The sequence below is a fragment of the Bison bison genome, unplaced genomic scaffold (assembly GCF_000754665.1).
Source record: "Bison bison bison isolate TAMUID 2011002044 unplaced genomic scaffold, Bison_UMD1.0 scf7180017864370, whole genome shotgun sequence".
Taxonomy (NCBI): Eukaryota; Metazoa; Chordata; class Mammalia; order Artiodactyla; family Bovidae; genus Bison; species Bison bison.
This window is the reverse complement of record NW_011494942.1, coordinates 6,228,910-6,242,954: the sequence shown is the minus strand read 5'-3', so window position 1 is coordinate 6,242,954 and position 14,045 is coordinate 6,228,910. Positions and strand designations below refer to the sequence as shown.

General features: G+C 36.9%; 1 protein-coding gene across 1 annotated transcript in view; it reads left to right on the top strand.

The window, feature by feature from the left end:
- The window catches only part of SLCO1A2 (solute carrier organic anion transporter family, member 1A2), a 111,041-nt gene that overhangs the window by 436 nt on the left and 96,560 nt on the right, over positions 1-14,045 (top strand). The gene's annotated exons all lie outside the window — the stretch shown is intronic.

Sequence of the window (14,045 nt, the reverse complement as noted above, 5' to 3'; positions counted from 1 at the left end):
CAACTCTGCAGGAGACAAAGGCAGGCTTGTTCTACTGGGGAGGAAGAGAGGGGTGCGTGGGGATGGGGAGAGGCCGGAAGAAGCTGATAGAAAACAGAAGCAACCTGTTTATGATGATATCAGGAATGAGTATAGAATTTTAAATCTTCAAAATAGCCATTTACTTCTCATAAGTCAATAAATAAACAGAATTACATGTCGTGTATTTGAAATGAGGATAGAAAGTAGAAAATGTCTTGCTCATGCCAAGTTGCTTCAGTTGCGTCAGACTCTTTGCAACCCCAGAGAACCCTCCTCTGTCCATGGGGTCCAGGTAAGAATACTGAAGTGGGTTGCCATTTCCTTCTCCAGAGGGTCTTCTGGACCCAGGGATCAAACCCGCATCTCTTGTCTCCTAGATACTTAGAGGCAGGATGTGGACAAGATAAAAATCAAGGTTGACAACTTCACTTTTCAGTGACTTTGTTAGCAATAGAGGCAGCTGAAACATGTCAGGCTCTCAGACTGGCACTTTACATCAATCATCTCCTTTTTTGTTATATGCCAGGTGGAAGTCTAATCTTTTTAGGATCCAGCAAGAGATTTGCATATCTCCTATTTAGTCGATCTAGGAAGCCTAACAAGACTTATCAAAATGTTTTCTTGGCAGTTTCTGACTCTTCAGAGAAATTCAGGTCACTTGGATTTCAGTGTTAGAATTAATTCAAGTGCTGACAGCAGCTGCTTCGGTATTCCAAATATACGATGTAAATGACAGTGTAGGACAGGTATGAAAAAACGTAGACTGAATTCTGCATTGGCTTGGTTCACCAGCATTTTTGTTTCACAAATTAGAAACTTTCTGATAGCAACAATCTGTCATTTCCTCTACTTTTATGAAAATATAATGTAATGATTTTAGTGAGATGGTATAATTTTTATTTGTATTCTAAAATGGGAAAAGTGAAAGTTGCTCAGTCATGTCCAGCTCTTTGCGACTCCATGGACTATCCATGGAGTCCTCCAAGCCAGAATACTGGAGTGGGTAGCCTTTCCCTTCTCCAGGGGATCTTCCCAACTCAGGGATCAAACCCAGGTCTCCCACATTGCAGGCAGATTCGTTACTAACTGAGCTATCAGGGAAGCCCAACAGCATATGAAATACAACAATTTATGAAAAGTCCATTCAAGGCACTTCATTGTGAAAAAGCTCTGGTTTCTCTTTCTATCCACTTTCTTCCTTTTGTCTCTGTGTTTACCAGCGAGTTTACATCATTTGTGGTTTCTAAGCTCCTGTTCTTTATGCTGTAAATCTTGTTAAAACCCATGCTAGATGAGGCTAGTTGGTTGAACTACCGATGTGAATTCAGATATTCATTCAGAATAAATAAATTCAGAAATGTCAGAAACATACACAAGTAGTGAACCTATCTTTGAGTCTACTATTTTATCTTTTGTTTATTTATGTGGCGGAATAAGTTGTTAATATGTGAAAGGAAGGGGGCAGAGGGTAAACTCTGAAGTTTTTGTTTTCTGGTAGGGACTCTGATCAGTTGCTAAATTGGACCTTAGCCTAGTAATGTCTCAATGTATCTGGAAATTATGGTCACATTTGTGGACAATTTTAAAGGTAAATTAAGTTTTAAATATATAGTCCTAGGAAAGGCTAGAAAGAAAAGTGTATAGGTGACACTAAGACATAAGCTTTTCTGGGGCAAATTTCTGGATAAAAACATATAATAAAAAGTAACTGTAATGATTATAACTATTTTCAGACAGGTAAATATTACATCCTATTGCCTTCCTGTATTACAGATGGGAAGACAATTTGCCTCAGATTACTGGTCATAGCCCAAGCTCATTCCTGGTGGTAAAGCAGTGCATTATCCATTTTAGGTGATTTAGCTCCTAAAAAACTCAAAAGTAACAAAAGAACAACATGTACTAGAGACACATAAGATTTAAAAGATTTTAAACAGCCTTGGCACATCCTGTCTTAAGACAGCCACATTTAAGCATATGTTGTGGTTCAGTCGCTAAATTGTGTCCAACTCTTTGGTGACCCCATGGACTGTAGCCCACCAGGCTCCTCTGTGCATCAGATTGTTCTATTATGGTGTTTACAATGATTAAGTACAGAAGGGTCTTTTCTATATTTGAATACACTCTAGAAAATTAATCCTACACTTGCAGATTTTCCCAGTTGTAGCTATTAGACGCTCCTAAAGCCTTGACGTGGGTTTATTTCTTTCTTCTTTTTACTCAGAAGTCTTAGAATCAAAACGGGGCACATGTGGCAGTAGTGAAGTTGTATAGTTTTTTTTTTTTAATATCTCATGCTTTGGTTAATGCCATATCCTAGAATTTAGTGAATAATAATCACAGGTGATATTTGTTAAATGTGGCTGAGACAGGTGTAATTATATTCTGAGCCTTTTTCATGAATCATCTATCTTCATATCTCTGCCAAGAAGACACACACACACACACACATATATACACATGCATGTATATGTATTTTCATATATAAATGAGGCAATTGAGGCTAAAAGAAGTTAAGAAACATATATAATGTTTTGAAAAGGAACTAGGATTTTAACAAAGGTCAGTCAGCCTGATTTTAAAAACCTTACCCTTCCCACTATACCGGTAGTCTTACCATAGTCATTTGCAGCATCTTGTTGATATTTTACTCTTCCAAAGCACAACTGGGAATTTTTAAAATGCTTAATTGTACTTTTAATATTATAACGTTTGAACACATTTAGACAATCTGTCCTGGTACAGACAGTTATTAATCCTAAACTTAAATTCAAATAAAGCTCCAGAAACTTTCAAGTAAAACTCCAGTTGTCCTGGAACTCAAAGGGTTTGGTTCTGTTTCATAGCCTCTTTTATTTTCCAGTGTCCTTTCTGCAGGAGGGATTCTGGAAGCAGAGAGTTCCTAAGGATGCAATCCTGTCTGAGGAAGTCTGAAGAAGGTTCAGAGAAACAAATGATTTCCATTGTCTTGTTCTTTTCTCTTGTCCTGCTAGCCTTTTCTACCTTGTTGGCCCAGGTTAACATTTAGGATTTTCATAACCAGAGTACAACTGGTACTTTCAATATTGTTCAGGCATAGCTGTTTGCAGGGAAATGGTTGCAAATGTATGTAGGCCCCAAAGCCCGAACACAGATATTTTAATTGATAATCAAGGCTCCTTTATGCCTTTTTCCTCCTTGCTCCTTCTTTTTCTTTTCCTTATAGCTCTCCTCCTTTCTTCCCTAATCATTTTTTTGTGTCTGCAGGAGCGCATTCCATTTTTCTAGGCCTTTGCTCTCAGCTCCTGTTATGTGACTTCAACTAGGGTATTAGTAATACTGATAAAGATTTCCCTGTCAAGAGGGATTTGTCTTTTAATAAGAGACTCTTGAACTAAAAAGTTTTTAAAATGCAAAAGAATGAATTTCAAGTTGCAGGAAGTTTGGGAGATTAATTTGGGACATGAGTTCTTGAAACCTGCTTGTTATTCAGATAATTCCTATTTCAAAAGTGGAGGTATGTGTTCAATAAAGAAACTGAATTATCACAAGCCAGAATCTACTTTTTTTTGGCTTCTCTGGTGGCTCAGATGGTAAAGAATCTGCCAGGAGACCCAGGTTTGATCCCTGGGTGGGAAGATCCCCTGGAAATGGGAATGGCAACCCACTCCAATATTCTTGCTTGGAGAATTCCATGGACAGAGAAGCCTGGTGGGCTACAGTCACAGAGTCGGACACGATTGAGAGATTAACACGCACACGCACACACACATACACACACAGAATCTACTATTATCACAGTTATAATTGGGACCACAGCTTCCTAGCCTTCATGTAAGCTGACACTATTCCATCTGCCCCGTATTCACACATTTATACGATAATCAGGACATTATACCCTTGAAGATGAAGAAGAGATTTTTTTTTTAATGTAAAAATCTCCAAATTTTAATTAAGACAGTTACAGGAATTCCCTGGTGGTCCAGTTGTTAGGACTCCATGCTTTCTCTGCAGAGGACCTGGGTTAAAAACGATTGGGGAAATACGATCCCACGAGCCTCTAAGCACGGCCAAAAAATAAAGATACTGCTTTAAAAAAAAGGGTCATGATAGCTTTTTAAATTGAAGTGTGATTGATTTACAATATTGCATTGGTTTTAGGTGTATGGAAAAAATATATTTTGGTAGTTTTTTTAGATAATTTTCCATTATAGGTCATTATAAGATGCTGAATACAGTTCCCTGTACTATACAGTAAATTTTTGTTGCTTAAGAAAGATTTTTAAAAATTTGTCTACAATGTTTTTGATAAAATTAATTTTCCTTCTTATAATGCCTATCCATGATTTCAATTTTAAAAGTATTGAATTCATCAATATATGACTTGTTAGGTAGGAGGTAACATTGCCAGTTGCTGAAATTCTATTCCTTTAGACATTTCAGAATTTGCTCTCACTCTTTTAATCTACTTACAAGTCAGGTAATCTCTGCCAGATGTGCTGTTTCTGCATTGTCTTGAGATTTCCTTTATAGGATTTGTGTGACACTTCTTACTGAGCATAACTGTTGTTCTAAATAACAAGGAATGTTCCCACAGGGAAGAAAGAGGGGGTATTTTCAGAACCTGCATCTCGTGTAGTCCTGTCAAAGTTTTTGTAATTCTAGATGCGATAGTGTGGGACAAATGCCTTTGCATCATTGGTTATTGGAGCAGGAAAGGTATCCTGTGATACAAATCCTGTTTCGGATTTGGACAGATTATTGTCATTATCCTAGTTCTCTTTTTGTTTCTTTGAACATTTTCCCACACTGTTTTTTGCTCACTTTTGTTACCCACCTTCATGCTCCCCCCATTTCTCTCTCTTTTTCAATCCTCTGGTCTGGTTTGTTATTAATAACCAAAGTACCCATGTAATATTATATCATTTTTTGTTTGTGTAGAGTTATCATGGCCAGAATAGTTCCCACTGACTGAACACGAGAGACATGCCCCACACTTCGTGTATTTCTTTCCTAATCTTTAATATAACCCTACAATTATTATTCTTATTTTACAAAGAGACTATAAGATGTCATCCTCTATCAGCTTCATCATTGTGTCATATCAGAACTTTACATTGAAGTTCACTCATTCATTTTCTTGTGCTTTATTCATGGAATATATTGATTCAGCCAAAATTGATTGAGTGCCTGTTATGTGCAAAGTTGGGATTGAAAGATTGTGGGGATTACCAAGGTAACTCACACATCCTTGTCCTATATTACAGGCTAGATGAGAAAGTAATGTCAATGCATACATAACCAAAAATACAGGCTAAATCTGTAAACTTCTTCAAGATATTCTCTAAACTCTAGCTACTAAAAGAGTATCAAATACCAATGCAAGCTTAATAGACATGTGTTGAGTGAATGTTTCAATCAACTGATATCGGAAGAGTAATACAGATAAAAGTCTATGTAACTTAAGAAGAGAGTTTCCTTGGAGATTGTGGCATTTGAGTAAAATCTGGGTGTAAACTCCAACAGGGTGAGGGGAGGATATTGCAAGGTGAGCAAACTGTATGGGCCTAGGTGTGGAGGTGAGGGGTGTGAAATGTAGTCTGAAGTTCCATGGGAAGGACCTTCATGGACTGGCTACTGGAAGTGGGCTTATTCACTTGGTAGAATTTTCACTGAGCCATAAAAGAAAATTTTCTTAAATGTATACAGAACAAAGAAATGAAAGTCTCAATAGAAAAGGCAGTATGTTAGGAGGTTGGGATTTACATATACACACTGCTGCTGCTGCTGCTGCTAAGTCGCTTCAGTTGTGTCCGACTCTGTGCGACTCCATAGACGGCAGCCCACTAGGCTCCTCTGTCCCTGGGATTCTCCAGGCAAGAATAGTGGAGTGGGTTGCCATTTCCTTCTTCAATGCATGAAAGTGAAAAGTGAAAGTGAAGTCGCTCAGTCGTGCCCAACTCTTAGTGACCCCATGGATTGCAGCCTACTAGGCTCCTCCATCGATGGGATTTTCCAGGCAGGAGTACTAGAGTGGGGTGCTATCGCCTTCTCCAACATATACACACTACTACATGTAAAACTGGTAACCAACAAGAACCTACTGTATAGCACAAGGAGCTATACTCAATATTTTGTAAAAAAAAACAATCTGAAAAAGAATATATATATACATATATTTATGTATAACTGAATCACTTTGCTCTATACCTGAAATTAACATGACATTGTACACCAACTATTATTGTTTTAATTGCTCATTCATGTCTGATTCTTTTGCAACCCCATGGACTATGGCCTGCCAGGCTCTTCTGTCCATGGAATTCTCCAGGCAAGAATACTGGAGTGGGTTGCCATTTCCTTTTCCAAGGGATCTTCCTGACCCAGGAATTGAACCTGTTTCCAGCACTGGCAGGTGGATTCTTTACCACTGAGCCACGAGGGAAGCCCACAACTCTACTTTGATATAAAAAAGATCAGTATGAGAATCTCAAGTGGATTTGGGAAGGGGAATAAAGATAAGCCTCGAGCAATCTTTTAGCATTGCAAAATTTTGATAAGTGTACTAGATTTTTCAGACTTTCAGTTGAAACCTTATAAAACAAAATAAAGCAAGAAAAAATGTGATACTGGGTAAAGATTGTTATCTTCAACAGCAAACAAGTTCTTTATATCCTGAACACAGTTTTTGCCCCATTATTCTTTTGCCTGACTTGTTTGTCCAGTTCTAAGACAAACTGATTTGGCAGGGTTCTACATAAAATAAGCTACAGTAGAAGTAAGAAAAAAAAGATTTCTGTTTGGACATGATATGGCAAAATTGCCTGGGCTTCGGAGTCTGATAAACCTCAGTCCCAGTCTTAGAATGACCGTTATTAACTGTGTGATCTTGGACAAATCAGCTCATTTTTCTTTTATAGCTGCTATCCTTTATTTTGACAGATGTGGCTTGTTATGAGAAGGCAAAGAAATCCTTGTCATTCTTATCTATTCTTATTCTTATCTATTCAGAATGAAATTTTTATATCAGCCTGTTTTTTATTCCTTGGTTTATATCAGTTAATAGTGTAACAATACCTGCTTGATGGAGTTTTATGAGGATTAACAATAGAATATATATAAAGTGCATGTAGATGGTACTTAGAAAACAGCAACTTATTTTTCCTCCTAATTCTGTCCTGATTTCTCATTTTCCTCAAAGTGCTGTGAAAGGAAGATGAGAGATTTTTACAAATCCCTGTGATTGAGGAAAGTGTTATAGCGTAGTGACTAAGAGTACACTTTTGGTACACACTATCACCCCCTAAAATTAGAAAGTAAATTCCATGAGGACAGAGGATTTTGTCAGTCTAATTTACTGAGGCATCCCCAAAACTTTAAAGAGTGTCTGGTACATAAGAGGTACTAAGCAAACATATGGAATGATGAATAACTGGGTTAATATCTTGGCTCCACCATTGACTTGGTTTGTATTTGGTATAAACTGAGGCAGAATAAGGTGAAATGATTTATCCAAGGTCAGAAAGCCTCAGTTTCTTCATCTGTAAGATAGTGATAATAATAGTATTTTTATTGATCATCAGCATATAACATTAAATTGGTTTCAGGTTTTCACAGTGTAATGATTTGATTTGTGTATATATTGATAAAGATGACCACCATCAGTCTAGTTGACATCCATCACCAAACATGGTTACACATTATTTTCTTGTGATGAGAACTTTTAAAGTCTACCCTCTTATCAACTTTCAAATGTGCAATATATTATTATTCAGTCACTGTGCAGTTCATTACATCATTGCAGCTTATTTTATAATTGGAACTAACTTCATTTTACAGGGTTTTATGAGGAGTAAATGCATATGAATTTGAATGAGTTTAAAACAGCATCTGGCACATAGTGAGATTACCATAAATGAACCTCTAAATGGGAAGGCACTGGGGCTCAGAAACTAATAGGTACCATTGGAATCCTGCCAAGTACAAGCTGAGATAGAAAAGTAGAAAGGGGAATTCAAAGGTAGGGTAGAATCTCTATTATTAAAAGAATATATTAACTTCTCCCTCAAACACCTTCCTGAGCTCTGCAGTGGGCAGATACCATCCTCTTCCAAAGTGTGATCCAACGCCATGTGCTGTGGCAAGGTGACCCTGTGGGAAACATATCACAGGGAAAAAGAGGGACCTTCCTCTACAAGGGAAAAGGGGGAACCAGCATTTATTGTAAGGCAAGTTTGCAGCCAGAGTCTTAGCTATTCTCATCACTGACATAATCTCATTTCTTCCTCACTGCCAATCTCTTTGGTGGCTCAGACGGTAAAGAATCCGCCTGCAATATGGGAGACCTGGGTTCAATCCCTGGGTTGGGAAGATTCCCTTCAGAGAGGCATGGCAACCCACTCCAGTATTCTTGCCTGGAGAATCCTCACCAACAGAGGAGTCTGGTGGGCTACAGTCCATGGGGTCACAAAGAGTTGGACATGACTGAGAGACTAAAGTAGCAGCAGCAATCTGTGAGTTACTATTCTGCTCATGTCACACAAGAGGAGACAGAAGTCCAGAGTAACTTGATCGTAGTCACCCAAGTCGATGTGACTCCAGGCTACATATACATTTAGGATACACCCTTACTGGCTGTCGCTTGGTTTCCCCAAGCCACTTTGCTGTAGAACAAACACAAATCTCTCATCTTCCAAAGCATGGCAACTAACAGCCAAATGGGGTTTCCCTCCTCTGAGAAAGAGAAAGATTTTCTACCCCATCCCAGAAGAAATACAGTATCTTTCCTAAGACATAAAAGACTTTGGATCAATAATGATACATCAAAACTCAAATCTCTGGTTCATATGGGTTTTTTTTTTTTTTTTCCGACTTCATAAGCATTTCTACACTGTCATTATGAAGAAATGAAAATGAAAGTGTTAGTCGCTCAGTCGTATCTGATTCTTTGAGATCACACGGACTATAGCCTGCCAGATTCCTCTGTCCATAGAATTCTCCAGGCAAGAATACTGGAGTGGGTAGCCATTCTCTTCTCCAGGGACTCTTCCCAACAAAGGGATCGAACCTGAGTTTCCTGCATTGCAGGCAGATTCTTTACCATCTGAGCCATTAGGGAAGCCGCATGAAGAAATAGAAGATTTAAAATGATCAGGAGTGCTATTGACACCTCTTATACAATAAAGAAGAGGTGAAGAATTTGACTGCAATTTTTGAAGAAGCTACCATTGTTAACTTCATCCCAGCAAAGTTGTATCTCAAACCATTAGAAGATGCCCAGAAGTAGAACAGACCTTGAACGCACAATGAAATTTTCCACTGAATCTTGTTACTCAGTGATTTCTTTAGCAGAAAAAAGTCACTGTATAATAAAGGATTTCTCCCTAAGTATAAAAAGAAAACTATTAATATTAGTTGCTATGTGAATAACTGTCACAGCATAATTTAATTTTCTAAGAAATTATTGAGAGTTTTCCTAATTCCAGATAATATAGAGTGTGACAATCTTTGTAACTTTAAGAATATTAATTGCAAGCCAAATGATAAAGCTATTTTAACTCATTCACAGGTTGTTTCACAGAAAAGCATTTGGTTATCAATATGTAAACTCTAAGCTTCTGTTTGGCTTCTAAATTGATAAATATACTTATCATGACTGCTTAATCCATTTCTGTCTTGTTTGACCAGAACTCTTAAGTTTAATTATTAAGGCATGTTTGAGTATAACAAATGAATTTCAGGTGTGTTCTGTATATTTCTCCTGTTGAAAATTTTGCAGAACTATGACTCACTGTGTTTTTTGATATCTTATTGTGCTCTATTAATAGATATTTCAAAGCAGAAACTTTCTCAAAAAGTATAGATTAAAGAGCAGCATGTAGATGACTGACCAATGTATATCACTATGTCTTCACAAAAAAAGATCAAAAATTAATTTTCAAAGTTTTGTCAATAGGCAAAGATTGGAATTTTGTTTATAAAATTTGCTCATGAATTAAACTTGCATTGTAAATCAATCAAGGGGAAGGAATGTATGCTAGCATACATTATTTTTCCAATGCAAGAGCACTGTTCTACCAATAAAGTGAGAAACATGACCATTTGCTCCTATCTCATTCCCCCAGAAAACCCTTTATTTATGGAATTTAATTAATCCTACTTATTATGAAAATTTAGAATCTTTTTTTGATAATTATGCTATAGAATTTAAATATTGTATAGTTGTATGGTACAATATTTAGTTTATTTGGAGGTGGTATTCATTTCATAAATGGTTTCATATTTCAAATCAAGAAAACCTGTTAATGAAGATACATTTCACAGCAATTTATCAATTACTTTTAGTTACATGGTAAGACACCACTGGGATATAATGTGTTCTATCATCTTTATGATATGTTTAGAAAGCACAGTTGCTTGATTTGTTGTCAACCAAAAGATGTTGGTGGTAAATCAAGTTATTTTCAGAAGATGGGCTGTTTAGCTGTATGCCAGCACAATATCAAGAACAGAATATGGGAAGTGCTCAAGTAGTCCAAATTTTCCAGATTATGTAGATAGGCTTAACTTCTTGATTGTGAAGTAATTTGTGGAATGGAAAATGACTAAGTTCCAGTCTCTTGTCCTTAGGAACCTAGCAGTATTGAAGAGTACTGTGTCATTCACACAAATAATACAGCAATAATATACAATATTGTATATTGTATACAATAATATACAATACACAATTGTATATACAATATACAGTTGTATACAATATACAATTATATATTGTATACAATAATATACAATATAATATATAATACAGTGTTTTATGAAAATAAAATATTAATAATATAATACTCTAATATCAAACTTCTTTTTAATATTCACAGTGTGAGGAGAGCTCAGTGAGTGGGGAAATCATATTCAGTAGGGCAATGATGAAAGAGTCTTGACCTTGTTATTGAAGGACTTCAAAAGGTTGCACCACGGGTTAGTTGTTCAATTTGGAGGGAATGGAGGAATGAGCCAGAGCCTGGGAAATAAGAGGAAATGTGATGATATCGGTTAAAGAGAAACAACTAAAGCAACCAGAGAATTTGGTTCAGCGTAGGAATAGGAAATGAAATGATGTGGGGAGAAGCTGGAAAAGAGGATAGGGGTTATTTTGTGAAAGGACTTAAATGTCAGGCAAAAGGACTTGATGTATTTTTGTAGATAATAACAAGGCTTTGAAAAATTTTGTATAGAAAGACTGATTCAGTAAGAAATGTGCATTTGGAACTTGTTCTGTATCAATGTATAGAATAACAGTAAATATTGGAGGTTGGAGAACTATTTTAGCAGCCTGTTGCAGGAGTCCTGGCTTGCAGTAAAGAGGACTGGAGCTATATTACTGGCACTGGGAGAAGAAAGGAGGAACATATCTTAGTAACAGGAAAGTACTTTAGAGTACCTGTGTCTTGATGACTAATTTGAATGTGCGGGACAAGGACTTAGAGCAGTTGGTGATAATTTTAAGATTCAAGGCTGAATTATAGTGGAAGAATGGTTCTGCTACTATTAGACATCGTGGAGTCAGGAGAGAAGTATTAACAGGGTAGTTAGGTATCATGAAGGTTACCTAACTGATTGATTTTGGTTATTGTGTGTGTGTGTTTTGGTAGGCTGTAGATAATGCCACAGAAGTTTATTTCTTGATCGCACTCCATGTCCAAGACAGATGAGAGGGAATCTTTTTCTCCATGAAGCCATTCAGAGTCCCAGCTAGAGGGACACCTCATCAGGAACTGCAGTAGCAAAGGAAAGAGAAAGACTTAAAATTTTCCCATAGATTTTTAAACATATTGTCAGCCTAGATGTGAAACACATCATTTCTGCTAATATTTCGTTGGCCAGAATGAGCCTCATGGCACCACCTGAATATGAGGGAGCTGAGAACTACACGCCCTTGTATGCTCAGGAAGAAGAGGATGTTGGTGAACACTAACAGTATCTATTACACATTCAGTGAGTGTAAAGAAGATGGATTTTTCCATCACTGTGGGTTATGTGTGTGTAAAAGGGAGGATAATGGGTAGAAAAAGAAAACTTTCTCCTGCTTTATATGAAAAGCTCTCCCTGCACTCAGCCAAAGGAGGTTTAGACTCACAGGCATTTCTACTCTTAACACGACTGAGCGACTGAACTGAACTGAGCTGATTCTTTCATTTCAGCATAATATTACCAGGTAATAATATTCAAGATTGACTGGTTTGACCAAACTAATTCCTTTGTCCTAAAGTAAATAAACCTTGAATATTCATTGGAAGGACTGCTGTTAAAGCTAAAGCTCCAATACTTTGGCTACCTGATGCAAAGAACTGACTCATTGGAAAAGAAAGACCCCGATGCTGGGAAATGTTGAGGGTAGGAGGAGAAGTGGGTGGGGCAGAGGATGAGATGGTTAGATAGAGTCACTGATTCAATGGACATAATTTCAGCAAACTTCAGGAGATAGTAGAGGACAGAGGAGCCTAGTGTACTATAGTCCATGGGGTCTCTAAGAGTTGGACATGACTTAGTGACTGAACAGCAATGATATTCAGGCTTCAGAGGAGTAAGAGGCTTATTGCAGAATGTTCTCTCACAATGCTCAAGAGAATTTCTGGAAGTTTTAGAAAATAAATTCTTTGTTCTGAGTCACTATTGCAATAGGAAACATAGGATCATTTGTATTTCTAAATCTTCAATAAAATTTAATTTGTAGCATGTACATAAAAGTATTTGGAAGGCTACTCAATAGCATCCGTGATTTCATGTACCACAGGCACAAGAAGAGTTGGAATAAGCTTAGTCACAAATATTTACTGTTGATATCACCAGTTACGTCAATAAAGAAAAACTAATTTTTTTCACAGGGTAATTATGAGAGGCCAGGGTAAGTATTTGTTACGTTCCGTGGCATAAAGCATTCTCAACCTTTATATATTTAGATTTCTATTGGTCTATGAATGCCAAGGAAGGAAAGAATGCTGAATGTGTTCAAATGTTTCACTTTGTTAATAAATATAATGAGTAAACTTTACAATAACATCAACTATTTATATTTATTGTATCAATGTAATAAACTCTTTCCTTCTCAAAAGTCTCCTGGTTGGAGTAAGTGACATAGTAACCCTAACTCTATCCTATTCCTCAGCACCAGAAGTCGTAAGGTTACTATATGTTAATTCTTCTTGTCTTATACCTGGGAATTGTGCACTGCTATATACAATGTCCTTGATTACTATATGAGCTCATTAAAATTTAATTAACTCTTGAAAGATAGATTGAAAGTGAAAGTGAAAGTGAAGTCGTATCTGACTCTTTGCGACCCCATGGTCTGTAGCCCACCAGACTTGATTGGGGAGTTGATATAGATGTGACATGCAATGCTGTTATTTAAGGTAGACTATTATGGGACAATTTTTAACTGAGTAAGTTTAAGAGATTGATTTAATTGTACCTTGCATATGTGCTGAGTTGCTTCAGTGGTGTCCAGCTCTTTGAGACCCTATGGACCATAGCCTGCCAAGCTCCTCTGTCCATGGGATTCTCAAAATGTTGAGCTTACATCCACTTTGAAAGGGGGCTAATAGTTGAATATCACAAATAGAATTCAATCACTCATTTATTTCAGAATGTAATTCATGACATAAAATCATTATAACTAACATCTGTTTTCTCTATACCCTCCTCTCTGAGAAAAAACCAACCAACAAAACAACAATAACAAACTCTAAAGATGATAATCCAAGGTAAATTTTATGAGGAGCAATTTTAATGTAGCAATTAACTCAGTCAGCTGGATTGTCGCTGATTGAAATGCTTCTTTTTTTTTAGTTTTTAAAAATAAAAGCTGAGCCCTGAGCAATGCATAATGCAGCATAATAGCCATTGATATGAGTTAATGATACTTCCAAAATTATGGAACTCACAGTCAGGGAGAAGCAGATACCCTGTAGGAATTTGACTTAGAGTAAAATATTTCATTTCATTTCTAGTACTGCAGGTTCCTTCAAAAAAAGGGTGTGTGTGGGGGG